Here is a 13898-nt window from a genome sequence, read left to right on the forward strand (position 1 = left end):
AAAATTTACAAGCAGCTCATGCAGCTCAATAACAAAAAAACAAACAACCCAATCCAAAAATGGGCAGAAGACCTAAATAGACACTTCTCCAAAGAAGATATACAGATTGCCAACAAACACATGAAAGAATGCTCAACATGATTAATCATTAGATAAATGCAAATCAAAACTACATTGAGGGACTTCCCTGGTGGCGCAGTGGTTGAGAATCTGCCTGCCAATGCAGGGGACATGGGTTCGAGCCCTGGTCTGGGAAGATCCCACAGGCCACGGAGCAACTGGGCCCGTGAGGCACACCTACTGAGCCTGCGCATCTCGGAGCCTGTGCTCCGCAACAAGAGAGGCCATGACAGTGAGAGGCCCACGCACCACGATGAAGAGTGGCCCCTGCTCGCCACAACTAGAGAAAGCCCTCGCAGAGAAATCAAGACCCAACACAGCCAAAAATAAATAAATAAATAAATAAATAAATAAAATTTAAAAAAAAAACTACAATGAGACATCATCTCACACTGGTCAGAATGGCCATCATCAAAATATCTAGAAACAATAAATGCTGGAGAGGGTGTGGAGAAAAGGGAACACTCTTGCACTGTTGGTGGGAATGTAAATCAATACAACCACTATGGAGAACAGTATGGAGATTCCTTTAAAAACTACAAATAGAACTACCATACGACCCAGCAATCCCACTACTGGGCATATACCCTGAACAAACCATAATTCAAAAAGAGTCATGTACCAATATGTTCATTGCAGCTCTATTTACAATAGCCAGGACATGGAAGCAACCTAAGTGTCCATCAAGAGATGAATGGATAAAGATGTGGCACATATATACAATGGAATATTACTCAGCCATAAAAAGAAATGAAATTGAGTTATTTGTAGTGAGGTGGCTGGACCTAGAGTCTGTCATACAGAGTGAAGTAAGTCAGAAAGAGAAAAACAAATACCGTATGCTAACACATATATATGGAATCTAAGAAAAAAAAAAGGTCATGAAGAACCTATGGGTAAGACGGGAATAAAGACACAGACCTACTAGAGCATGGACTTGAGGATATGGGGAGGGGGAAGGGTAAGCTGTGACAAAGTGAGAGAGTGGCATGGACATATATACACTACCAAACGTAGGGTGGATAGCTAGTGGGAAGCAGCCACATAGCACAGGGAGATCAGCTCGGTGGTTTGTGACTACCCAGAGGGGTGGGATAGGGATGGTGGGAGGGAGGGAGACGCAAGAGGGAAGAGGTATGGGAACATATGTATATGTACAACTGATTCACTTTGTTATAAAGCAGAAACTAACACACCATTGTAAAGCAATTATACTCCAATAAAGATGTTTTAAAAAAAGAAGCTGAAAGTCATGCTGGGGAGACAGACACAGAAAGGGAGCATTGCAGTCGAGATGGACAGTGGGTGGGATGGAAGCCCAGCCGGGCTGCTTAGGGAAGGCCTCTGGAGGAAGTGGGAGTGAGCCAGGTGAGGGGCAATGGAAGGAACATTCCATACTGAAAAACACCTCAGAGCAAAGTTTGTGAGCAGTGCTATCTGACAGAACTTCTGCACTAATGGAAATGTTCTACATTTACGCTCTCCAATATGGCAGCCACTGGCAGTGTGTGGCTATTGGGCACTTGACACATGGCTAGTGCAACTGGGGAACTGAATTTTTAATTTTATTTATTTTTAAATTAATTTAAATTTAACTCGCCATGAATAGCTAATGGCTACCATGCTGGACAGCACCGTTCGAGAGCATTCAACCGAGGGCGATGGAAAATGAAACTAGACAGGTAAGCCCTGAAGTTGAAGTGGTGCTGCAGTAAGGCCAGACTGTATGTGGTTTCTTATACTCACCAGGCCATCAGCTGTTTCCTCTCCCTTGTCTACCTGTAAGCCCCCCGCTGGACCCACACAATCCACCCAAGTACCACCTCTGAAGACTTCCCTCCTACTTACTATTTCTGAAGTTTTGTCTTTTTCTAGGCAGGCATCACTGTGTATCTTACATATGTGTCCTCGTAACAGTCCTCTGCTAGATTCTGAGCAACTTCTCTTATTTGTCCTAGTACTTCTAGCCACTGGTAAAATCCCAGCACATGGGAGGCAGTCAGTAAATGCCTAATGAACAAGTGAGTTGTCAGCAAAGGGACCATAGCCTGGCAGGGATGGGGGGGAGGGCATTCACCTCTTCTACCAAAGATGTGAGCCCCTAAACTTGACCTTTCTTAGAATGACAGCTCTGTCTAGGAGCTCAGGAAAGGTTCTCATGACTGTCCTGAGGACTCTACCCTTAACTGTCATTGGCAGGCCTTAGGGTGGCTCTATTATCCCCAAGTTCCTAGAATCTAGAGACCTGTACAAGGAAGGTGACTAGCCAGTTTTTAAAGGCAGCATAGCCTAGTGATCAGGAGCCAGTCTTTGGGTCCTAGGTCTGGAGACCAGCTGGGCTACGTAGCCCCTGAATGTCCTTAACCACGTTGCTAAAATGCTCAAAGCCTCGGTTTCCTCGGTTTCCTCAAGTGTAAAGTAGGCATCACATCTGCCTCTTACAATTGTTGTGCAGGTGAAATGCCTGACACATCTGCACGAGGCCAGCCACACAGTAAGCTGTCTATAAGCAGTAGCTACTGCTCCTAAAGCGATGTGGAACCCTCACTTCGGTACCCCACGGCATATGCAAATTCCTGAGCCCCTAAATCGGCTCTTCGTGATGCTCCCTGGGATGCAAGGGTTATAATCCAATCTCTGACTCACAATGTGTTGCCAAAAATCTCCTCGAGTCCCCAAGGGAAAATTTATTTTAATTCCATCTAACTTTAAAAATTAAACAGTTCTCACGGCATTTTGGGGTGGCAGGGGTGAGGAAGGAGACCATGAAATCCAACAAGCGGCTTTTAAAAGGTTACAAACTGACTGGAGAAAGAAAGGAGAAGGCAGCTGGAGGGGGTGAGCACTGGGGGATGGGGACAATCCCCTGAGTCTCTGCTATTATTGAATACCCCGACCCTCAAAGCAGCCAGGCAGCCCCCTCCTCCACGTGGGCTAAGCTCCGTTAATGAGAAAGCAGAGCTCTGCCTACATTACCACAATAATGATTTCCCGGTTGCATTTTTACATGCCTGCTGCTTTATCACAGCAGAAGTAGACATATATTTTCAATAAATCCCTTCTCTCCTTCCTCCTCCCCAACTTGAGCTCTCCCAGTAAATGTTGTTCCCTCTGCACCCTCCCCCAACGCAATCCCAACCCCGGAGCACAATGAGTTCCACTAATCAAAACAGAAAGAAAAAGAAAAATGGAAAAATCACAGCTGCTGAAAAACAGCATTCGCTACAAGTCAAAGCCCTCCACATTTTTTCTGCAGGCAGCTTTTACTACTTCAAGGACACATCACCCCTCCCCTATCAGGAATCTTACGTAGAGTTGCTTAAAGGGGAGGGAGGAGGGGATGGGCGAAAGAATCTAATATTCACTCTTTCCTATTTTGACTAAGCCAGCACAGACAGAAATATAGATAAGGCCTTGAATAAGTGATTCAACAAAATGTCACTTATTAAAAGAGATGGGGGATGGGGCCACATTTGCATCTGAGTTAAACCACCCCAGCTAAAGGCTGCCAGGCCAGAAAGGCAAGGGGGAAGGAAACATTTCTCCAGTCTGGTCTCCTTCAGCGGCTGCAAGAGCTGACCCTGGTGGCAGAGAGGCCCGGATTTCTCCCTCCAACGAGAACCGATCGGGAGAGAACCAGAGAGGCAAAACCAAAGCAACAAAGGAGCTGTAAGCATTTATACTGTACTAACTAGCGCCAGGCTCTGTACTAGGTGATGGGGGTGCAAAATTGAGTGATGACCCAGTTCTGCCCTCCCAGGGCAGTCTAGAAAGAGTCAAGGACACGCCCAGTAGTCAGGATGACAACAGCCCTGTGAGCCAAGGGCTGCAGGATCCCAAGGGCATCCCCCGCTCTAGCCCACCCCCAAGTCTGGCCCCCGACCAGGCACACAGAGCCCTCAAGAAAGACTTAAGGAATGAGTATGTGCACAGTGAAATTGCTGGAATTCCATGCTGGTCTCTAAAGAAGCTCAGACTCTTCAAAAGGAAAGAGGCCGCTGCATGTCCTTACCTACACCTTACCTACCCCGGCTCCCCTTGAAAGCACCTCAGCTCATGTGTGTTCACCCAATTAAAACAGAGAAGTGAACAAGTCTGCTCATTACGGAGAGCCTTCAGCTGAATTTTAAGAGAGTTTGGTATCTTCCACTGTGATGACCACAGAGGGAACTCAAATGACACTCCTATTAAAACTCCTTGGATATGGGGACATATGTATAGGTATAGCTGATCACTTTGTTATACAGCAGAAACTAACACACCATTGTAAAGCAATTATAGTCCAATAAAGATGTTAAAAAAATATTTTTTAAAAAAACCAACTCCTTGGGCATCGACTCCATTCTTTTTTCTTTTTCTTTTTTAAAAAATCTTCCAAAGAAGCTGGGTTGGAGGGCGCTTCCCAAAGATGAGGAGAGGCTCTCAGAGCAGCCTCTGTTATAGCCTCCGTAAAGACAAAGAACCCTAGGGGGCCCTCAGGAAGCCTCACCCAGGTGGCAACCTGCTCTAGGTCCCATGTGTTCAAAGCCAGAGCCTGCAGACTCAAGGTCACAATCTCTAGAAGTGACCACGGAGGGGCTCCACAGAGGGGACAGGGCTGAGAGTAGGAGGCTAATGAAGAATAGCCACTAGATCTGTTAAAAGTCAAGTTTGGGCTTTCATTATGAAGCATCCTTAAAGCTGTGTGCTCCAGCACGAGCCAGACAATTTTTTGACAAATGTAATGCCCAAAACATGCTTAAATCATCTGAGTATTTCCAGCTAAGGTCGTTGAGTTCTAAGCCCCAAATTCCCAGATTATCTTCTTGGTCTCCATGATCCTTTGCATATATTCTGTACCACATCTCTTACTGAATACCATATAGCATTATCTGAGAGTGCACAAAATTTGGAGACCGTTCAAATTCTGGCATTAAACTAGGGCTCTGAATGCTGACTGGACATGTGACTCTGGGTTAATCACTTACTTATATTTTTTCAATTCTACTTCTTGAGCCTCACTTTCCTCAGCTGTAAAATGAAAATATCTACCTCCTATGGTTGTTGCAAGACAGTTAAAATAAGATATGCCAAAGAGGCTTTGGACCCATAACATGCTATGTAAACACTGGCTATTACAATGACATCACCCATTTCCTCTCTCACTCTCTGATTTTTCGTTGATTATTTTCCCTATGAAACCAAATTGATATCGGTTCCACTGATCTCTCAAAACTGATAACTTGTGTTTATTTTAAAAATACAGGAAGAAGTCCTCTTATCCACAGGTGTGCAAAATCTCACTAACTGCTAAATCTAGGTGATGGGCACGACGGAGTTCATTATACTAGTCTGTCTGCTTTTGCGTGTGTTTAACCTTTTTTCATAGTAAAATTTAATTTTAATAAATAAATAAAGCATCATCCTCTTAGGCAGAGGCCAAAAGTCCAATTAGTAAAAAACATTGGTTGCTTTTTAAAACTAGAAATGACTTTCCAGCATACACAGTAAGACTAAGGGCTAAGGACTGTAAGGTAGACTCAGCTTTATAGAACAGTTCTCATTTGCAAAACAAACTTGGAAGGCAAATGAATTACTGCTAAGACCACTTGGCCACAGTTGGGATTCTTGGGTAGGTTCAAGGTTCCCCTGCACCAAGTTCACAAACCAAGTTCATTTGGACCTTTGAGTGGGCAGGTCGCAAATTCTATATATGGAATCAGAGTGTGAACCTATACAGACTGGCATTTCACAGCCAGCTTTTCTGATGCCAGCCTTCCAGCAGTAAGACCAGTTTTGCTGAAAGAAATCACAGAGGACTTGAAAACCCCAAACAGAAAGGGGCTACAAGGAGGGAACAAGAGAGAGTGGACACGGTGAAAGGGGTTTTTAGCAGAAGCTTTAGGGAACTGACGGCAGTTTTTCATGGGTTGTCAGGTTTCACATCTAAAAGGAGATCCGGCTGAAGATCACTGCACCTCGCTGCCGCCTGTGTGCCATGCTTCTTACAGTTTACATCGCACTTTGCGTACATTATCTGATTCAGTCCTCACAACTCTCAGAGAAGAGGCGACAGATGGTATCACCCTCTTTTTACAGATGCGGAGACAGACTCGGAGACTGACTTGTCCAGAGCCATACGACGGGGCTGGACCCCAATCCAGGTCTTCTGACTCTCTGCTCACCCACGCATCTGCCATACAGACCCCATCGTTGGGGCCACCGGGGCAAGCAGGGCAGTCTATGGCCTATTTTTGTGAAAGGCGGCCTGAAGTAGAAGCAGCCCTTTCGCCTTTTTTTTTTTTTCCTTGCTCAAAACGTACAACACAGTGCCCACCAACTTTTGAACAGGGCTGCAAATCACAGATGTCTTCTCCCAAACATAGTTTTCAAATAAATCTAATTGTAAGGCCCAAATTACTTTAACTGAAGACTCTTTTCCCCAAGCGAAAGAATCTGGTCTTTCCTTTGTACTGCTCAGTAATGCAGTCAAATGTTCAGAAAAATGCAGTACAGTTTTCTGATGCAGTCTTAACCCTTGTCGTCTCTGGCTGGTGTCAAAGCCCGAGCCCAAACCCCTGCCCAAGGCTAGCGCGGCCTCAACCTGGAGAGACACAGCACCTGTGCCCCAGCACCGCTCCCCACCCTTCCCTCACCTGCACCTTCACTCTTCTTAGGTCTTCCCTCCAGGCATCATGAAGGAAGTGTTCCTGCCTCCCGGCCAAGGCCAGATCTTCCCACAGACTTTCTCAATGGCTTTTGCTCAGCTGACCCAACCCATTGCTCTTGAACAATCCCTCCCTCTCCACTAGTCTTTCCCATCATCACGCACACACAGACCAGCAGCACTGCCCCCAAAACCCTTCCCTCTACACACATGTGCTTCCAGCTCCCCCTCCATTTCTCTGCCTCCCTTTCACAGTCAAATTTTGCCCCAAAGTTGTCTACACATGCTACTCCCAGTTCTTCACCTCCTATTCCCCTCCCAATCCCTCGGACCTTGCTCTCACCCAATCCATTGCTCCATTCAAACTGTTCTTTGCAAAGTTGATAATGGCTTCCATTTTGCCAAATCCAGTGGACTTTTCTGACCTTAAACTCATGAAACATTTAACACTCACCCCGACCCAACACACACACACACACACACACACACACACACACACACACAGCCTTTTCTTCTCTCAACAGACTCCTTAGAGCACCTCATCCAGCCTCCTGGATTTAAATACCACCCCTTAGTTGATGGTTCCCACATTTTTATCTCCTGCCTGGCCATACCTGTAGCGCTGGACATTATATCAGACTGCAAGCTTAACATCTCCACCTTGAGTCTAACAGGCATCTCAAACTTAGCAGTGTCCAAACTGAAATCGCTTGATTCTGCTTCCCGAGACTCTCCCTCGCCCCCATCTCAGCAAAGAGCACCACCCATATCTACCCAACTGCTCAGTCAGAAACCTCAGTTATTAGATTCCTCCTCCCCAACCTCCACCAAATCCATCAGCAAGCCCTGCCCATTCTACCTCTAATAAGCATCTCACACCCACCTGCTCCCCTGCATTCACCTCCTGTCACCTCCCCACCTGGCCTGCTCCAAATGCCTTTTTATTGCACTCCCCAATTCCACACCTGCCCTCTTCACCAATGCCACCCCCTTTAAACACGAGTTAGGGGGTGTCACTTCCCACTGCAAACTTCCAGTGGCTTCCCACTACCCTTCAAATGAAACCCAAACCTTTCCAAGGCCCCGAGTAATGCATGATCATCTCATGCTGCCCTCTCCCCCTGCCTCCTTGTCCACCTGTGCCTCTTTTTAGTCCCCCCCCCCGCCCGGCCAAGGCCAAAGTCCTTCCACACAGGCCCTCCTCTCTCTGCCTGATGCTCTCTGTCTTCCCCTCACCCCCAATCCTCAGAGAGGCTTTTCTAGGCTACTTTAACTAAGTAACTGCTCCCTGTGGTTTCATCTGAGCATTTACCACATTTTGCAAGATATATTTCTTTACATGTCTGCCTCCCCTCTGGACTATAGGCTAGGCGGTGGGGTGGGGGATGGGTAGAGGAAGATGATTATGTCTTTTAATTATTAGTGTATACCCAGAGCGGTAACACAGTGCTTAGCAAACAGTAGGTGCTCAATAAGGAGCTGTCAATACGTACGCATGAATAAACCAGATCCAGTCACAGCACGAAAGTAACTGTTAACCTCCTATAAGCCCTTGGTGACCATTTAGGTATACAAGTTCTTTTTCCCCTTCCTCTCTGTCAAAAATGTATGTTTTTAATGTTGCTAAACCAACAGTCCAACAGCTCAGTATACTCCACTCATCCCCGGCTTGATGTCTTTCATGAGGAAAAAGTAAAAATCATGTTTCTTCAGTAAACCCCAATTAACCAGAAGACCCTACAAGCAGCTGCCTTGAGAACTTAAACATCTTTAGAAAACACCACAGAAACTTTTTGGTGTGTATTTTCTTTAACCCAGAAGAGAGCCAGGGGATCAAACTCATGTTACCAGGACTCTGTTATTCCTTAAGATGCCACAATATCCTTGCTGAAAAACATGCCAATATCTGGACTCCAGCTGCTCTTGTCTCCCTCTCCCCGCAAAGGAAATCAACTATGTTTTAGTTTCCCTTTTATTTCATTGGTTCCCCTCCAACATGCAAATTCAGAAATATTATTAATCCACAAGATTCCAGCTGATTCTCCTCCCTAAATCACACAGTTTTATGAAGTCAGAAATAAAACAAGCTGAAGTCAACTGCTTTTAGAGCAATCGGCACCAATCTCTACTGCCTGGGGTCTGAGCCACTTGTCTGGATCCTTACTTCTCATGTCAATGCTCAAAGTCAATAAAAACATCAAGAGCTTTTCCTCCAAAAGTGCCCATGGTGAAATATATGATATCCCAGAAGTGACAGTAATACAATATCATTATTTTGAACCTTATCACAAATATACGACCATATCCCAATTACTCACATGTGAATTCTCCACAGAAAGTGGGTAAAGCCACACTAGGCTTTCTGGTCTCCCACTCCTCCCAAGACTACCTCCCCCTTCTGCCTGGGATTAACAGCTCAATTAACCTTAGACTTGACCAGGCATAATTAGGCAGGTGAACCAGCTGGCTGGAGGGGAAAACTTCCAAGATGAACTGAAATTATTTTTGGTGCCTGGGATTATATGCCCCACTCTCTATTAGCACGTATAATTGGGACTCAACCATGCACTTTTTTTTTTCCAAGACGGTGGCAGACTTCCATAAGCATTTTCTTGCATTTGACGGTCAAGATTACCAGGCCACTCAAGCGTCCTTTTTGGAATGCCAAGGTGTAAATCCACTCTCTCCATGAGAAGACAAAAAGAGAAGTTAATCAACTCACCCAAGTCCATGAGGCAATTTGGCCGTTGGCCCAGGAAGAGACAGGCTGTGGAGATCTCTTGAGACTTTTCTTCACAAGACTGACTCACAGAATTTCAGACATGAATGGAACTCACAGATCAAACCATGCGTTTTTAAGATAAAAACTCTGAAGTCCAGAAATGGCTAGACACTGACACCCTCCCCACTTTTTCTTCCAGTGACGCTGCGCTCCTGCATTGAGAATAAAACCACCTTAAAAGTTCTTTGTCATTTTACAAATACTGTAAACTGAGCCAACTGCTGAACACAATTTTAACATGTTCTGATTAATCAACTTTACGGAGAATCCTCAGACTTTCCCAAAAAAAAACCTCTGATGCTTTCAATTATTATGACCAATTCACCCATCAGAGCAGGAGAAAAAGAATTTTAAGTAAGCTTGTTTCTGTGACCACATATTTTATTATATAAGCAGCAAAGAACACTAGTCTGTCCCCTCTCTTACAGTGAAAGCTCCCACCTCGACAAAAACCATAGGCCCAAGTGGGTTAATGGAGGCAAAACTGAGTACTTTCCACACAGTTCATAGAACAAGTGTTTTCACAGCAAGCTCACATAAATGCTATGTGATATTACCACATGCCTGCTATGTGGAAGCCTGCTTACCAAGCTGTGAAAAGACCCATGCTTACTATGGAACCTGCAAAACTAATCTTCTCAGTGCCCATAAAGCAGAAGGGAAATGCTCTTTTTTGACATGTTAAGCTGGCTTCTTAAACAATTCTTTGGCGAAAATGGACATGCCTAAAAGGGCGGAGCCCAAAGAGGTGTGTCACTCCTGGTATCAATTCCTATAAATCAAATCCTGACAATATTTTTAAAAGAATGAATTATGATTCATGGGCCTTCAAACCTTTATTACCACAGAACATTCTCAGCAGAAGAGGAAAAAAAAGCTACTGTGACTTGATTAATGGCCAAAGAAAGACAATAAAATAAATCTCATAAATTAAAAAAAAAAACAAAACTGAATGACCACGCTTGGCTTGGAGGGTAGACATGTAAATAATTCCCCTACCTTGGGGTAAACACACATAATGATTCTGTTTATCTTCCCAGCATATATATCAACCAGAAGCAGATTTTCAGCAAGGGAAAAATAATAGCTAATTTGCTTAACGAATGCCTAGTTAGGAACATTTGACGAGTGGCAATAGTATTGAATTCCCAACTAACTGAACTCTCAAGCTGCCAAAAATCCAATTCTCAATCTGGAAATCTGATGACAGAAAGGAAAGAAAAAAAAAAAAAAAACCCACTGTCCATCAGTAACATGTAAAGAGATCATCTTTTTTAAAACCTATTTTTTCCCCTGCTAGTATTGAGCCTGTCTATAGCACTGCAGAAAGCTTAACTAACTTCAGTTAACCACAATGCCTAGTGTTCACTCCCTGACTCTACTAAACTTGTCTGGGTTTGAATCCCTGGTGCTAAAATTATCCTGGCCAAGTTAAAAACTCCTAGCATATTTATGGTGGCGATCATTTCATAATGTATAAAAATATCAAATCACTATGTTATGCAACTGAAACTAACACAATGCTGTTAGGTCAATTATACTTCAATTAAAGAAAAAAAAAAAAAGAAGGAAATAAGTAAAGCTCCCAGCCTAATGAAGGTACCTGACAGCCAAGACCTACAACTCATCTGCAGAAACCAGTAGGCTGAGGACCAGGAAAAGAGGCATAGAGAAGCAAAGAGGGCTGGTTAACTAGTTAAGGGCTGAATACTCCTGGTTGTTATCCTTGCAGCGAGCACCAAGACCACATTTTCTTTCCATTACCAGACTGCTTTCTTGAGACAGTCTATGTTGCAGAAGGTTGGTACCAATTGGGACAACTTAAAACTCCTTTCTTAAAGCTCTGCTCCATGGCCTGCAAAAAAGTGCAAACAGCCGGCATTTTTTTAAAAGAACTCCAGCCATCCCTGGATCCGTCATTCTTAAACATCACTTCCATGCACTTCACAAGACAGCCGGGGCCATGCTGTTAGCAACCCGCTTCAACACGTTCACTTGCCAAAGCCGCGTCTAGTGTGGGGAAGAGTTTCCACAAAGCTGGCTCTAACGGGCCAGTCGAAGGCACACGGAGAAACCAGAAGTCATTTTCTTTTAACCTAAGGATGGCAGGCGCACATGCTCCAGCCCAGTGCTGGCCAGAGGCTGACCCGCCAGGTGCTCTCGGCCTCTGCCAGTGAATGGGTGGTTTTATGCTGTTTTTTTAACATCTACTTCTTTAGACCACCGGCAGTAACTTCACAGTCTCCCGAACTGAAGTTGGGGAGTCAAGGGGCAGGTTTACTCCCCTACACATTTCTCCCATCTGGGTGGCCACTTTAACTTCTGGGTAGTACCCAGCCCTCGAAGAGCCCTCAGGAGCGTATACATACACATATGCATCATGTCAAAAACCCCAAAAGGCACATCCCTAGGGTCCTGCGGTTTCTTGGCTGGAATAATGAAGGCTTTATAACAACACAATCTTCAGTTGCAAGCCCCCCCCCTTTAAGCCGGGTCTGCCAATTATAGCGCCCACCTCACCCCTCCCCCCTTTGCTGGGATGCTCTGCAGCGCAGAGGGAAGAGGGAAGAAGGGAAGCAGAGAAGGCCCTGCTAACATACTGAAAGTAAAGAAGTGGGGGGAGACTTCTCCTAATCTGTCCCCCTACTTTTCTCTTCCCCTCCCCCGTCTTCTCACGGAGCATCCCCCAACTAATTTTTTAAAAATGAAACTTAATAAGCTTTTTGCCTACCTTGGCTGTTTCTGCAACAAGTGCATGGGCAATCCGACAAGAAGACCAGTCTTCGCTTGGGGGGTGAGATGGGGGGGCGAGCAGAGCTGATGGAGTAATTTCAATATTAATTTATGTCAGAGCCGCCTTCTCGAAGCGCTACTCACTTACAGTACTGCCCTCAGCCTGTAAACAAATATCGCTCCGCCAGGAAACATACTCCCCAGATGCAAGCCCCTCTCCCCAGCAGGGAACCTGGCCCTTCACGCTCCCCCCCGCAACAGCGTGCTCCCCAACCCAGGGTAGGAAGCTCCGGGTGTCCAGAGCACCAACCCACCACCTCCGCCACCACCCCAGCAAGAAACTTACTCGGTCCGTCTACGCCTCCACCCTCCCTTCAGGAAATCTACTCTCCATATGCATTCAGCCTCCCCGCAGGAAATCTGCTCCCCCCTCCCCCCTTCTATATACATGCACCCCTCCTCCTCCCCACGCGCCCTCCCCGGCCAGAAACTTACTAGCGAGAAAGCGTGCAGGCTCTCCTGATCCTGGAAACTTACTCCCAGATATAGCGCCCGCCAGCCCCCTTTCCCGGCCCTGCTCCCCTTCCTGCCCTCCGCCGCAAGCAACTCCAAACTCTGCATCCAGCCACTCTCCCTCCCCGGTGGAAATTTGCAGCGCGGGGCCGCGCGCGTGCATCCACCCTCCCCTTCAGGAAACTTACTCCCCATCTGCATGCACCGCCTCTCAGCCATCGCTTAGAGGGAAGGGGGTGTGCTAGGGAGACAGAAATACATATGTATCTCTCGCCCCTCCCCCGGCCGCAGCCCACTCGGGGCCGAGTCGGTGTAACCTGGCCTTACCTTTTGCATTGCTCCCCACCCTGGCCCCCTCCCTTAACCCTCCTTATCCGCTCCCCGGCGCCCCCTTTTTTCACCCATTACCCACCCCTAGCAACCGTTCCCAAGCTCCTCTCGGCCTTTTTTTTTTTTAATCCAGGATGCAAATTCCTCCCCTGTCAGCAAATCGACTGTCAAATTATTTTCTTGCAAAAGGAGAAAGGCGGGGTGGGGGGGAGCAGAAGCAAAAAGGAGGGGAGGCGGGGGAAGGGAGAGAGAGGGACAGAGGAGGGGAGAGATATCCCTCCGCAGAGCTGGGTCTGGCCGCGGGCGGGGAAGCAGGAAGTAAGGTGTCCAGCGCCGCGGCCGGCGGGTCCTCCGCCGCGGCCCCCGCCCGCGCCCCCTGTCCCCCGGGGCGCCGCGCTTTGGCCGGCGCGGGCCGCCCGGCGCATTGTTCGCAGCCTCCGTGGCGTGCGCTGCCGACCTTATCTGTGTGCTTTGCCTGTACGTGAGGTTGCACCTTTTGTAGGCTGGCGAGACTCTGGACATGGATGGGGCAGGGGGCGCGGACCAAGATGCGGCCCCGCGCGGGACCTGTCAGCCCCGGGGTGTGGCAGACTCTCTGGCAAGGCCGGAAAATCGAGGCCCGGGAGAAGGTGGCGTGGCCGGGAAGCTGCCGCCTGAGACCCGGACCAGTGCAGGATTGTTTCCTGCGTAGCCGTCCCGGTTATTGTAACGCGCTTTGCAATCTAACGACTGGGGTTTGGGTTTTATGTTTATTTTTTAAGGGGTTGCAAAGAT

General features: G+C 46.8%; 1 protein-coding gene across 4 annotated transcripts in view; it reads right to left on the reverse strand.

Annotated features, from left to right (window-relative positions):
* The window catches only part of TRERF1 (transcriptional regulating factor 1), a 206585-nt gene extending 193279 nt beyond the window's left edge, over positions 1–13306 (reverse strand). Inside the window, exons 1-2 of one of the 4 annotated variants that reach the window (XM_067006223.1) lie at positions 13207–13306; positions 12280–12365 (exon numbers count right to left, since the gene is read on the reverse strand). The gene's annotated coding sequence lies outside the window, so the exon portion shown is untranslated. Of the gene's footprint in view, positions 1–12279; positions 12573–12776; positions 12992–13206 lie in introns of those variants that run through there. The other 3 variants (XM_059075641.2, XM_059075635.2, XM_067006222.1) reach the window with 3 other exon arrangements.
* Positions 13307–13898: the final 592 nt, after the last annotated feature.

The sequence above is a fragment of the Kogia breviceps genome, chromosome 10, assembly GCF_026419965.1.
Source record: "Kogia breviceps isolate mKogBre1 chromosome 10, mKogBre1 haplotype 1, whole genome shotgun sequence".
Lineage (NCBI taxonomy): Eukaryota > Metazoa > Chordata > Mammalia > Artiodactyla > Physeteridae > Kogia > Kogia breviceps.